Here is a 10,780-nt window from a genome sequence, read left to right as displayed (position 1 = left end):
CATTAATGATAATTAATGCAGGGGAGAATATGCAAATAATGAGGAAAAAGAAGGAGTTTCTAGCACTATGCCACGCCACATGAACCATGGCGAGATACGCCATAACAAGATACGCCCAATGAGAGCAAGTAGCAGAGACCCGCCATATCTCTCAAGGAGAGCGTACATATGCCTTGACGGATCAAAGAATATTATCCTAAGGACCAAAAGGGATATTCACCTTGAGAACGCCGCAAGAAGAACCAGATGGCGGATCTCCACGGTTCAGCTCAGTGAGATCCGCTGGCGAACCTATGAGGCGAATCTCCTCTTTCACCTAATTCATCACAGTAACGGCTAACCGCCAACTCGGCCATAAAGATCATTAAATGAATCATTAATAGTCTTAAACCACCAGGTTAAGAGTAACTTGTAACCGCCATTAAATGAGCATTAATGGAGACTTTCTAGTTACCTAGAGGTTACGAATTCCCCAACTATATATAACCTACATCCCTAGGCTATCAAGGTACACACATTCACTTATTCTTTGTCAATTCAGTTTGCTCTCTTGATCTTCCTTACTGACTTTGGCATCGGAGTGTCCCCGGCCGATCCCAACGGCGCCTCACAGGGAAGTGCTCCGATCAAGGATTTTTCCCCGTATTATCACATGTCATATTTAAAATTGATCAATTCTAGAAATTGACATGTTGTTTTCATTCTCAAATCCATAAATAAAAAAAAGCCAATAAAAGCTTTAAATTATAGAGCCTAAATACAAGATCTGCAAATCTTTATCACAAAGCTCAAGTTTTGTGAATAAGACATGTGTGCTGATTTTTTTTTTTTTTGAACCAAATAAAGAATATATTAAATATGGACCGTCAAGCGGCAAGAGTATAACAAATCAGAAGAAATAAAACTCGGTAAAGAATGAAAGAATGTGGGACAAGTGGTAAAACGGGAAAACCAAGCTAACGCGTGAGCTAACCCATTTGCCTGTCGCCTAATCCATTTGACTGAGTAAAAGTCGTTTGTTTCTAAAATTGCCCGACATTGAGCAATTAGCCCTCCAAATTCTGAATCGTCCGCATGGTTTGCATGAATAGCGTCGACGACCTGCTTTGCATCCCACTCAAAAGTGATCCTGCTAATATTTAGGGAGTTACGCCATTTCATTGCTGTCAATAATGCTATGGCCTCTCCTTCTCTCGTTGTAGGGAAGCAGCTCATTTTCTCATGAAAGCCGTAGAGAAATCGGCCTTCCTGATCACAGACCGCAGCCCCGATTCCAGCTGATCTGCTCTCATCGAATGTCGCCGCATCTACACAGCAGGATGGTCGTCATGTGTGCTGATTAGCGAGTGGAAGATTTGTTGAATATTTGAGGAATAATCGATATCGTATTAATGAATTTTCCTTGAGTCCTTTACAAGCTAATTCCGAATTCAGTGAAATTTTTAATTTTTTTTGTCTAATAATGAGGTACGTGTGAAGTGTAGATACAAGATTCATAACCAAAAAAAGTGTGAAGTGTAGATACAAGATTCATGACTAAGAAAACAGTTTGATGAATTGATGAATTATTTCTTAAATTGACCCAATTTATTAACGTTAGAGTAAAATTGCTATAACGTTAGGGGTAAAATTGTACAATTTTAGATATTAGAGGTAAAATTGCTCCTGACCCAAAACGTTAGGAGTATTTTGCACTTTAACCCTTTAACTAACTTTGAAATTAAAATTAAACTATTTTATATTTGGTGATTAAATTGATACTTTCCAAAGGATATTAAGTTTATTTTGATGTGGTGGACTGAAAATAAAATTGAGATTGAAAATAAAGTGGCGTAATAGGGTTAGAGATGCCTTCATTCCTCAAACTCAAAACTCTCAGAAACCAAAATAGTAATCCAATTGAGATACTCAGTTCTCAAAAACTAAATGAACCTGAAACCACCATTGAATTAAGTTAAAATTAGAGACAACTATTTGCATCCAACAACTAGGAAAACCCAAATTCTAAAAAAATTCACAAATTTTTCACCATCCATGAAATCAAAATCAAAATATGCAAACATAGTTTAAAATTTTTCATACTTAATCTAAGTTTCAGAACATTATCCATCCTAAAATTGATACACGTGAGAAAGAACTGAATCATCTCAAAAACCAAATTAAAAATTGAATTGATATCCTCTATTCCAAACACTAAATGAACCTGAAACCACCATAGAATTAAGTTAAAAGTAGAGAACCATTGACATGCTAACAAATACAAAACTCAAATTCTAAAATTTTCTCACAACTTTTTCACCATTCATGCACTCAAAATTTCAAATCAACAAGAAACAATTCGTTAAAGGAGAGAGAGAGAGTTGAAAGATTGATGAGAGATGGTTGAAAAAGTGTAAAAAAAAATCAATGAAATAAAAATTTAAGTTGATAGTAAAGATTAAAAAATAATTGTTTTTATTATCTCCAAAACTTTTGCATGCGAATGCGTTCTCTCAGCTTGAAACGTGTACAACACATGTCCATCCTACTACATTTTAAAATTTCATCAATAAAATAAATGAGAAAGAAGATTAGAATCCTAGAACATTTTGAACCAAACCAACCACTTAAACTGACAGTAACATATTAACCCCAAAATCCACATGACAGAGCAATCAAAATTTTTTAAACAAAATAAATACATACACTTTAAACAAATTCACAGATTGGATGTCCAATAAATCACCGAAAGGAAATTCAATACGTAATCTATTAACTTTCTAAGACGTGCCAGATTTTAAACAAGTTAAAATGCACACTTGAAGCAAATTCAAAATTCAAATATCCAATAGTAATTCAACATGCGTTAATAAAAATAATATTAATTAAAATTAATAAAAAAGGTAACCTGCAATTGCAGGTAATATTTAATTATAGAAATTTTAAAGATTATTAATTACAATATAAATAATATATGAGTCCCTATATTTTAATCTAATCACTATTTAGTCATTATATATTAATAATACATTATTCAGTCCTTAATTTTAGTTTAATTTAACAATTTAGTCCTCTATAGAGGGACTAATATGTTTAATAATTTAAAAATTTAAGTGACAAAACTGCTGATCAAAATAAAAAATAAGAACTAAAATTATATTATTAAAATACGAGAATTAAACAATATGTTAGATATTTAACATAGGAACTCATAAAATAAAAGATTTACGTAAAATTCATAGGTTTTACTTAAAACTCTATTTTCACAAGATTTGTGAATTTTTTTCTTCTAAAATAAAAAGGTTATGTAAATTTAGTCAAACTATACGTAAATTATATCTAAAAATAAAAGATTTACGTAAAGTTCAAAGGTTTTACGTAAAACTCTAATTTTCACAAGGTTTGTGGATTTTTTTCTTCTAAAATAACAAGGTTACATAAATTTAGTCAAACCTTACGTAAATTATGTCAAAAAATAAAAGATTTACGTAAAATTCATAGGTTTTACGTAAAACTCTATTTTTACAAGGTTTATGAATTTTTTTCTCCTAAAACAAAAAGGTTACGTAAATTTAGTCAAACTATACGTAAATTATATCTAAAAATAAAATATTTACGTAAAGTTCCAAGATTTTACGTAAAACTCTAATTTTCACAAGGTTTGTTGATTTTTTCTCCTAAAATAACAAGGTTACGTAAATTTAGTCAAACTTTACGTAAATTATGTCTAAAAATAAAAGATTTACGTAAAATTATATTTTCACATGGTTTGTGAATTTTTTTTCTCCTAAAATAAAAAGGTTACGTAAATTTAGTCAAACTATACGTAAATTATATCTAAAAATAAAATATTTACGTAAAGTTCAAAGATTTTACGTAAAACTCTAATTTTCACAAGGTTTGTGGATTTGTTTCTAAAATAACAAGGTTACGCAAATTTAGTCAAACCTTACGTAAATTATGTTTAAAAATAAAAGATTTACGTAAAATTCATAGGTTTTACGTAAAACTCTATTTTCACAAAGTTTGTGAATTTTTTTCTCCTAAAATAAAAAGGTTACGTAAATTTAGTCAAACTATATGTAAATCATATCTAAAAATAAAACATTTACGTAAAGTTCAAAGGTTTTACGTAAAACTCTAATTTTCAAAAGGTTTGTGGATTTTTTCTCCTAAAATAACAAGGTTACGTAAATTTAGTCAAACCTTACGTAAATTATGTCTAAAAATAAAAGATTTACGTATAGTTCATAGGTTTTACGTAAAACTCTAATTTTCACAAGGTTTGTGGATTTTTTCTCCTAAAATAACAAGGTTACGTATATTTAGTCAAACCTTACGTAAATTACTTCTAAAAATAAATGATTTACGTAAAATTCATAGATTTTACGTATTACTCTATTTTCACAAGGTTTGTTAATTTTTTTCTCCTAAAATAAAAAGGTTACGTAAATTTAGTCAAACTATACGTAAATTATATCTAAAAATAAAAGATTTACGTAAAGTTCATAGGTTTTACGTAAAACTCTAATTTTCATAAAGTTTGTGGATTTTTTCTCCTAAAATAACAAGGTTACGTAAATTTAGTCAAACCTTATGTAAATTATGTCTAAAAATAAAAGATTTACGTAAAATTCATAGGTTTTACGTAAAACTCTATTTTAACAAGGTTTGTGAATTTTTTTCTCCTAAAATAAAAAGGTAACGTAAATTTAGTCAAACTATACGTAAATTATATCTAAAAATAAAATATTTACGTAAAGTTCAAAGATTTTACGTAAAACTCTAATTTTCACAAGGTTTGTGGATTTGTTTCTAAAATAACAAAGTTACACAAATTTAGTCAAACTTTACGTAAATTATGTCAAAAAATAAAAGATTTACGTAAAATTCATAGGTTTTACGTAAAACTCTATTTTCACAAGGTTTGTGAATTTTTTTTCTCCTAAAATAAAAAGGTTACGGAAATTTAGTCAAAGTATACGTAAATTATATCTAAAAATAAAAGATTTACGTAAAGTTCAAAGGTTTTACGTAAAACTCTAATTTTCACAAGGTTTGTGGATTTTTTTCTTCTAAAATAACAAGGTTACATAAATTTAGTCAAACCTTACGTAAATTATGTCAAAAAATAAAAGATTTACGTAAAATTCATAGGTTTTACGTAAAACTCTATTTTTACAAGGTTTATGAATTTTTTTCTCCTAAAACAAAAAGGTTACGTAAATTTAGTCAAACTATACGTAAATTATATCTAAAAATAAAATATTTACGTAAAGTTCCAAGATTTTACGTAAAACTCTAATTTTCACAAGGTTTGTTGATTTTTTCTCCTAAAATAACAAGGTTACATAAATTTAGTCAAACTTTACGTAAATTATGTCTAAAAATAAAAGATTTACGTAAAATTATATTTTCACATGGTTTGTGAATTTTTTTTCTCCTAAAATAAAAAGGTTACGTAAATTTAGTCAAACTATACGTAAATTATATCTAAAAATAAAATATTTACATAAAGTTCAAAGATTTTACGTAAAACTCTAATTTTCACAAGGTTTGTGGATTTGTTTCTAAAATAACAAGGTTACGCAAATTTAGTCAAACCTTACGTAAATTATGTTTAAAAATAAAAGATTTACGTAAAATTCATAGGTTTTACGTAAAACTCTATTTTCACAAAGTTTGTGAATTTTTTTCTCCTAAAATAAAAAGGTTACGTAAATTTAGTCAAACTATATGTAAATCATATCTAAAAATAAAACATTTACGTAAAGTTCAAAGGTTTTACGTAAAACTCTAATTTTCAAAAGGTTTGTGGATTTTTTCTCCTAAAATAACAAGGTTACGTAAATTTAGTCAAACCTTACGTAAATTATGTCTAAAAATAAAAGATTTACGTATAGTTCATAGGTTTTACGTAAAACTCTAATTTTCACAAGGTTTGTGGATTTTTTCTCCTAAAATAACAAGGTTACGTATATTTAGTCAAACCTTACGTAAATTACTTCTAAAAATAAATGATTTACGTAAAATTCATAGATTTTACGTATTACTCTATTTTCACAAGGTTTGTTAATTTTTTTCTCCTAAAATAAAAAGGTTACGTAAATTTAGTCAAACTATACGTAAATTATATCTAAAAATAAAAGATTTACGTAAAGTTCATAGGTTTTACGTAAAACTCTAATTTTCATAAAGTTTGTGGATTTTTTCTCCTAAAATAACAAGGTTACGTAAATTTAGTCAAACCTTATGTAAATTATGTCTAAAAATAAAAGATTTACGTAAAATTCATAGGTTTTACGTAAAACTCTATTTTAACAAGGTTTGTGAATTTTTTTCTCCTAAAATAAAAAGGTAACGTAAATTTAGTCAAACTATACGTAAATTATATCTAAAAATAAAATATTTACGTAAAGTTCAAAGATTTTACGTAAAACTCTAATTTTCACAAGGTTTGTGGATTTGTTTCTAAAATAACAAAGTTACACAAATTTAGTCAAACCTTACGTAAATTATGTCAAAAAATAAAAGATTTACGTAAAATTCATAGGTTTTACGTAAAACTCTATTTTCACAAAGTTTGTGAATTTTTTTCTCCTAAAATAAAAAGGTTACGTAAATTTAGTCAAACTATACGTAAATCATATCTAAAAATAAAACATTTACGTAAAGTTCAAAGGTTTTACGTAAAACTCTAATTTTCAAAAGGTTTGTGGATTTTTTCTCCTAAAATAACAAGGTTACGTAAATTTAGTCAAACCTTACGTAAATTATGTCCAAAAATAAAAGATTTACGTAAAATTCATATGTTTTACGTAAAAATCTATTTTCACAAGGTTTGTGAATTTTTTATCTCCTACAATAAAAAGGTTATGTAAATTTAGTCAAACTATACGTAAATTATATCTAAAAATAAAATATTTACATAAAGTTCAAAGATTTTACGTAAAACTCTAATTTTCACAAGGTTTGTGGATTTTTTTCTCCTCAAATAATAAGGTTACGTAAATTATGTCTAAAAATAAAAGATTTACGTAAAATTCATAGATTTTACGTATTACTCTATTTTCACAAGGTTTGTGAATTTTTTTTTCCTAAAATAAAAAAGTTATGTAAATTTAGTCAAACTATACGTAAATTATATCTAAAAATAAAAGATTTACGTAAATTTCATAGGTTTTACGTAAAACTCTAATTTTCATAAGGTTTGTAGATTTTTTGTCCTAAAATAACAAGGTTACGTAAATTTAGTCAAACCATACGTAAATTATGTCTAAAAATAAAAGATTTACATAAAATTGATAGGTTTTACGTAAAACTCTATTTTCACAAAGTTTGTGAATTTTTTTCAAACTATACGTAAATTTAGTCAAAGTATACGTAAATTATATCTAAAAATAAAAGATTTACGTAAAGTTCAAAGGTCTTACTTAAAACTCTAAATTTCACAAGGTTTGTGGATTTTTTCTCCTAAAATAAAAAGGTTGCGTAATTTAGTCAAACTATACGTAAATTATATCTAAAAATAAAAGATTTACGTAAAGTTCATAGGTTTTACGTAAAACTCTAATTTTCACAAGGTTCGTGGATTTTTTCTCCTAAAATAACAAGGTTACATAAATTTAGTCAAACCTTACATAAATTATGTATAAAAATAAAAGATTTACGTAAAATTCATAGGTTTTACGTAAAACTCTATTTTCACAAGGTTTGTGAATTTTTTTCTCATAAAATAAAAAGGTTATGTATTTAGTCAAACTATACGTAAATTATATCTAAAAATAAAATATTTACGTAAAGTTCAAAAAATTTATGTAAAACTCTAATTTTCACAAGGTTTGTGGATTTTTTTCTCCTAAAATAACAAGGTTACGTAAATTTAGTCAAACCTTATGTAAATTATGTCTAAAAATAAAAGATTTACGTAAAATTCATAGGTTTTACGTAAAACTCTATTTTCACAAAGTTTGTGAATTTTTTTCTCCTAAAATAAAAATGTTACGTAAATTTAGTCAAACTATATATAAATCATATCTAAAAATAAAACATTTACGTAAAGTTCAAAGGTTTTACATAAAACTCTTATTTTCATAAGGTTTGTGGATTTTTTCTCCTAAAATAACAAGGTTACGTAAATTTAGTCAAACCTTATGTAAATTATGTCTAAAAATAAAAGATTTACGTAAAGTTCAAAATTTGTATGTATAACTCTAATTTTCACAAGGTTTATGGATTTTTTTCTCCTAAAATAACAAGGTTACGTAAATTTAGTCAAACATTATGTAAATTATGTCTAAAAATAACAGATTTACATAAAATTAATAGGTTTTACGCAAAAGTCTATTTTCACAAAGTTTGTGAATTTTTTTCTCCTAAAATAAGAAGGTTACGTAAATTTAGTCAAACTATACGTAAATCATATCTAAAAATAAAACATTTACGTAAAGTTCAAAGGTTTTACGTAAAACTCTTATTTTCATAAAGTTTGTGGATTTTTTCTCTTAAAATAACAAGGTTACGTAAATTTAGTCAAACCTTATGTAACTTATGTCTAAAAATAAAAGATTTACGTAAAATTCATATGTTTTACGTAAAACTCTATTTTCACAAGGTTTGTGAATTTTTTCTCCTAAAATAAAAAGGTTACGTAAATTCAGTGAAAGTATACGTAAATTATATCTAAAAATAAATTATTTATGTAAAGTTCAAAGATTTTACGTAAAACTCTAATTTTCACAAGGTTTGTGGATTTGTTTCTTCTCAAATAACAAGATTACGTAAATCTAGTCAAACCTTACTTAAATTATGTCTAAAAATAAAAGATTTATGTAAAATTCATAGATTTTACGTATTACTCTATTTTCACAAGTTTTGTGAATTTTTTTCTCCTAAAATAAAAAAGTTACGTAAATTAGTCAAACTTTAATTAAATTATATCTAAAAATAAAAGATTTACGTAAAGTTAATAGGTTTTACGTAAAACTCTAATTTTCACAAGGTTTTACATAAAGTTCATAGGTTTTACGTAAATTAAGAAGTTTTTCATAACACTAATCTTTTTTCATAACGTTATTGGTTTTTTTATAGTAAAAATGCAATTTTACGTAAAATTAGTCTAAATTTACTTAAATTATATAAAAATAAAAGATTTACGTAAAGTTTAAAGGTTTTACATAAAACTCTATTTTTTCTCAAATTTTTTAGATTTTTTTTATAAAAATAACAATTTTACGTAAAATAATATATGTTCAATTTCAACCTTGAAAGAAACAGATTCAATTGAATTCTTGCATGTAATATTTTTTTAAATTAAACTACAGCAATGTCAATGGCATACTACAAACTAATGGAAAAATTACGTAACTAGATCAAATGGGAGGCTCATTTATATATTTATACCAATTACCTAACACATTACCTATCTAGATTATTTATTTGCGACTTTTCCAAAATGTCCCAAACATTTCATCTTCCTTCTTATTTCTATCGGTTTCATCGTTCTATCTATCTTCCCCATTCCTTTATATTTTGTGAATCACCTCCATTTTCTTCATTATCCTGTCTCGTCTTCCTCTCTTTGTCTCTCTATTTCCGTGAAGGAATGATTATTCATCTTCATGTTTCATGTCCGTCTCTTGGTTTCTTTCTTCTTGTGCGAATCGAAGGCATCGTTATTCGACGTTCTTATGCGTTTATCATATGTTTATTGTCGATTTCAATGGCAAAAGACGGAAATAAGGTAAGTATCTACTGTTTCATCTTCATCTTTCTCCAGAAAATGGTTTCGCAAAATGAGTTTGCTTCATATTTTGCGAAGTCTGCGAAGAGAAATTCACCTGGAAAAGAATTATTTTGCTTCACAGAAAACGAATCTGCGAAGCAAAATCATCATTTTTAGCTTGTTTTTTTTCTCTTCGTAGACTTCACAGATTCGCTTCATGCGAAGCAAAATCATCATTTTCCAGGTGAATTTCTCTTTGCAGACGACACGAACTCATTTTGCAAAGTAAAAATCATCATTTTTCAAGTGTCTTTTTCTTCACAGACTTTGCAAATTCTCTCTTTAGGAAGCGTTTCTTTCATTATTTTCCTAAAATGACTTAATTTTTTTATGAAGGTTGAATACAAAAGCATCAATCATAGTGACCTGTTTATCTTGAATACAAAGACATCAATCAGAGTGAGGGGTGATTGGGATGTGATGAAGATGGTGAACCTGTTGATTTTTCTTGCTTCTGAAAAGAAAAGACAAATCACCATTATCATCCCAAATGCCATTAATTATGTATGACGCTGCCAATTTTCTTGCTTCTGTAAAGCCTAGAAGCACTCCAATGTTCTAGTTCCTTCTGTTTCTGAACTTCTTAGCAAAATGTTTTGGAACCACACTCTCATCCAAATATCCTGGGAAGCACACTAAAGAGAGAGTGTGCTTCCAGAACATTTTGCTAATCATTTTGTTCTAGAAGCACATTCCTAGGGTTTAGGGTTTGAATTATTATTGCAATATTGTCCTAAATTTTTATAATGTTATGATTTTAATGTTATAATTATTGTTGCAATCTTATTGTAAATTTTGATAGTGTTATGATTTTCATGTTATAATTATTGTTGCAATCTTGTTATGATTTTAATGTTATATACCACTACGCATTTTTCGCAAACTGCGAAGCATGCGAAGATAATACTACTTAAGTACATGAGTTTTTGCTTCGCAGTTTCCGAAAACTGCAAAGAAAAAGTCATTCTGCGAAGTAATATTATCTTCGTAGGCTCCGCGGTTTGCGAAAAATGCGAA

The sequence above is a fragment of the Euphorbia lathyris genome, chromosome 1 (assembly GCF_963576675.1).
Source record: "Euphorbia lathyris chromosome 1, ddEupLath1.1, whole genome shotgun sequence".
NCBI classification, from domain to species: domain Eukaryota; kingdom Viridiplantae; phylum Streptophyta; class Magnoliopsida; order Malpighiales; family Euphorbiaceae; genus Euphorbia; species Euphorbia lathyris.
This window is presented reverse-complemented; position numbering follows the sequence as displayed.